We start from the raw sequence: 4987 nt of genomic DNA, 5'->3' as shown, positions 1-4987 counted from the left end.
TGATATTTATATTTTGAAATTTCATTTCTAAAATTTATCAACTTTTTTTAAGATTTTTAAATTTTATATTCTTATTTTATAGTCACTCTAGACTGTTCCGTTCGATCTCGATTTTTATTTATATGCATAAAACAAAATATTGAAAATTTAATTAAAATTTTTAATAAACAAGAAAAAATATTCGTAAAATAAAAAATAAGAAAAAACAAACTTTGACGATACAAAAATAATACAAAGGGATCTTTTTAATATTTTTCGTTAGAGATGTCAAATGTAAAAGGCGTTTATATCTCGATCAATATATATCTATACATATATACATATATACATACACATATATATATCTACATACCATCCCATAGTACGCCAACGAATTTCTCATCCACCTCACTCAATTTCCATTACAAAGCTGTGCAAGGTGCAAAGTCTGAGAGCTCGCGCATTTACCCTGTCATACCTATATTATGTATATATACATACACTCAACACAAAGTGAAAGACGTAAAGACAAGCTATTGACGATAAAATGAGGTAGAAAAATATAAAGAATGAAAAACATATCGGTAACGCAATATTATTTTTTTTTTTTTTAGGTGGATGAAAAACTAAATAGAAGAAATGAAAAAAGTATAGTATACAAAAGTAAAAGTTACTTTAAAACGATTGTTGTAAAAATACCGATGATCTGATAAAAGATAATATTTTTTTGGTAATGGACTAAATGACGCGGCTGTCAATGTTATTTTCGTTTAGACATTTACTGGCATCATTTTACAATACAAAGAACAACAGCACTGGTCAAGTTAATCTTTAACACTGATCACTAGATAGTACTTAGATTAAATAAGGATTAGTAGAATGACTTGACGCAAGTGGTTTTGTCGTCACTATTTTACAAGACATATAATATATGCACCTAGACCTAGACACAGACTTAGGTATATTATATTATATAGACTAATGTAAAAAAAAAGTGACCACAAATGAGACGCGAACATAAAGAAAGATCTTATCGCAGAATGTTAACCTGCTGTTAAAATGCGTGAGGTTAGTCGTATAATTTAAGATGACTAGAGCTTATTATCCTTAAAACCCATAATGCAGAATGTTATATGACGATTAAATCTCAATAAGAGACAGCAGACTGCAGACTCGTAGATCGCGAAGACATATTCAATAGTGATAAATGTTTCGATCTGTTACATTAGTAGGATTTATGAGCAAAGAACTTTTTAAAAGCCCAGGACTTTTTCCTTAACGAGAATTAGGAAGTATAAGTGCCAGTCAAAAGGTATTTTGGAGAAAGGCCAAGTGGCAAGAGTCAGTAAGGACTCTCTCGAGTGATGGAATATAGGTTTTTTTTTATTTTTATTATCGTTACCATCAGTGTCAATAATAAAAAAATATGTTTATAGTTTTAGTGACATTTTTTATTTTAGTTTTATGTTTCAAGACTCGGCTTGTATGGCTATATTTTTTTCAGAGCAGAGGGTTACATCCGAAAATTAAGTGGTGATTTCACGCTGCTGATTGTGACAAATTGGAAGCGAGGGTTTAAAACTAGTGATTGGTAGAAATTAGGACGATCAACTTTTAGAAAATTATACTAATTAGAAACTTGTTCCAGACCGGTCTTTTTTTCTTCATCCATACAGATGTTTGTTTGTATATCAAAAAAATTTTTATCACAGATCTGTTCTATTTCATAAATACAAAAATCATTTTTTTATATACTGGAATCAGTATATATTTACTTTATAGTTTTTTTATTATCCATGAAATAAATAGTTTACAGACATTTTTATTACCAAAAAACATTTTATGTCTGTGAAAATATTTTTAATAAAAATAAATCCTTTTTTTATTATGACTAAACAAATAAAAAAAAACGAGTGTAAAGTTATAATTTACCAATTCCAGTAACGTTATACTTTCTGTAAAGTAAATGAAAAATAAAACTATGTTTAAAAAACTGCTGAGTTCTCAATCATAAATCCAAATAATTTATATAAAATTCTCTCAGTAAAAATCTCTGAATGTATAATTATTTTCATAATCGAAAATAAAAAAAAAGGTAAACTAACAATTTATTTATTATGACCTAATTCCTTTCCGTACTTCTCATTCGTCTATTTTTTGCTCATTAGCTAACTTTACTTTTTTATTATTACAATTCAGCAGAAAGAATACTTTATTATTAACTCCACTTTTCTCTTCAATACATTAATGTCTATAATACTAAATAATGTATTTTTTATCTACATTTTTTTTTACTTAACACCTATCAACTCACCCATACTACTTTGAATTCTTTACGCTGATAAATGTCGATAATAAAAAACTAAGTACGGTGCAATGTATCATAACAGTATTAGAAACGAACGCGTGACATGAACATTAAATTGTTTGCAGTAATATAAAAGATTACAATCATCACAGAACAATCAACAATATACTCCAGCAGAATTTATATATGAGACAATTATAAGCTAAGCTTCGCACGCTATTTTCCTTTTTATAGATTAAAAACTACATCATGGTAAAAACTAACTAATTATCGGTAGAAAAAAAAAGAAAATACATCAACGTTCAATAATTATTAAAAAAAAAAATTGCATGAATTATTAGAGTAATTCGTTACAGAGCTCTGGTTTTTTTAATGTTTGAAAAGTTAGATTTCATTCATTCTCAATATGATATGACGTATTTTTAAGAATAAATGTATGTTCAAACATTAACTGAAACAACAGAATCTATAACTTACTTATTGTATTGGTGTATATCAATAAAATATGTTATTTATCCATAAATATGGTCAATAATCTGTATTTCGTGAGCAATCTATACCATATTGTTTAATAACACAGCACTGCTTATATAGGTTCTCTGAATTTTCACTCGTATATAACGTTCCTCGCGGCTCAGTGGTCTAGGGGTATGATTCTCGCTTTGGGTGCGAGAGGTCCCGGGTTCAAATCCCGGCTGAGCCCGATTTTTTTTTTTAATTTAATTTAAAAATTTTTTTTTCACAAAATTGAGTAAGAAAAAATTCGAATTTTTTTTATAATAAATGCTAAACATTGTTGTCATTTTTACGGCTTAATAAGTGCTAAAACCAATCAATTACTAAGCAAACATTAAGAAAGTGATTTTCATAAGATAAGACTACTTAATTTTATTAAAAAGAACTAAAATTGGATTTATCTCGAAAACTACTAGCTCTACAGTAATAGCTTACATAAGTCTTTTTGTAGAAAACCACATTCCCTACAAAAAAAGTCCTGTACGATTTCGTTGTAAAGTGAAAGGTTTTTGAGTATAATAACAAAAACCATAAAATTCGAAAAAAAATTAGCTTTAAGATTTTTTACCGATGAGACCGGTTAGAAAACATAAATTGACTACAAGCACTTTAAAAGAGGAAAGATTCCTCTGTAATTTCCACTTATTGCCGATTAAATATCATGAGATGCCGCGAATCTATGGATAATTGAAAAAAAAAATTTTAATTTACATGTTAATTAAATGGGGAAATTTCAAATTCATTTAACGAGTTCTTAAAATAAAATTAAGAGCTCATCGTTGGTGAGAATTTTTTTTATATGTCTAGAACATTATTCCATCAATGGACCAGAAAAAAAAATAGTTGTTTCAAACGAAGCACCCTACTACTCGCATAAGTATTGAATTCAACAACCTATCATTATTTAATGCAAATATAAAATATCATTACTTTACTTAAAGAAAGCAAATTTGAAATTAGATTCAATTTTCAAAATAAATAACATTCATGTCATATTTATTAATACACGGCGAGAAAAATCTCGTCAAAACAACTGAACATTTCGTTACTACAGATATACTATCTATAGTCAACTTTATTACGATATTCTGTATAGTCATTTTGGCGATCCAAGTATCGTCGCAGCGTAACGTCAAAATGGCAATACTATTGTCATTATAGGTATCCGAAGAAACGCTAATAAGACAATATTGTAGATAATTTTGGATAAAAAAAAAATAATGTAAATTGAAAGATGTCAAGTTAAGAATACAGCCTCATTAACCATTTCATGATATGATATGTTTCAATATTCAGGCTCAGTGACCTGTGTTGATTAATCAGTTGCTTACAATAGTTTTAAAAAAAAACTATTAACAAATAATTTTATTGGTTAAAATACAAATAATAAGACATTTTTTAAAGCTAAAAATGTCAATCCGCGCTCGATATAAATCTATTAATTATAACAACGCAAAAAAAAATTACGTGGAAGCATTAAAATTTATTTACATTGGAAAATAATTATTAAAATCAGTCCGTAAAAACTATTGTGATTATACAATAGGTACGCATCAATTTTAATTAGATTATCTCAATTATAATAACCGAAAAGCTCATTAATTACTAATAAGAAATATGTGACACAACGCTCACAAAGGATTTTTGGTGGTTAGCTTGACATTTGCTAACTGCGCAAGTTCCACGTTGTTAATCAACGATGTTACAATCCATCGTATCGTCAATATAACGATACGAATACGTACAGTGACAAAACGATAACCTATTTTGTCGAAATAACTGAATCTCGATGGCAACTTTTCGGAGTATGGTTCAAATAAAAAAATGAATTCTCATTGGAGGACAAACATTGAATAGTTTATTCAACGATACTATAGATCATTAAAATAAATAAGGATGTTGTTAAATTAACTATACGTATTGCAATAATTGACAAATGAATAGTTATTTTCACAATCAACTATTTGACTATACTTTAAATCGCTCAAATGACAAAATTGTTTTCGTCGTGTATTTGAAAATTTTTTGTAACAAAGAAATAATAAAATACTGTACTTACTCTCCATAACAGCTATTTTTACGACAACTTTTGTTTCCATGTTTGTCTCAAAGTGTGTCTACGACGACCACCATACTTTCTACCACGCATTTGGTTCTTGGAATTACCGATAACGGCCTTTAAAC

At 28.0% G+C, this 4987-nt stretch overlaps 1 non-coding gene across 1 annotated transcript; it reads left to right on the top strand.

Moving 5' to 3' along the window:
- The first annotated feature begins 2918 nt into the window (after positions 1-2918).
- Positions 2919-2990, top strand: Trnap-ugg (transfer RNA proline (anticodon UGG)). The gene has a single exon. It is a non-coding gene; the product is annotated as a tRNA-Pro (tRNA).
- The last annotated feature ends 1997 nt before the right edge of the window (positions 2991-4987 follow it).

Source organism: Microplitis mediator, chromosome 2, assembly GCF_029852145.1.
Source record: "Microplitis mediator isolate UGA2020A chromosome 2, iyMicMedi2.1, whole genome shotgun sequence".
Lineage (NCBI taxonomy): Eukaryota > Metazoa > Arthropoda > Insecta > Hymenoptera > Braconidae > Microplitis > Microplitis mediator.
The sequence above is the reverse complement of the archived record's forward strand: the minus strand, read 5'-3'. Positions and strand labels throughout refer to the sequence as shown.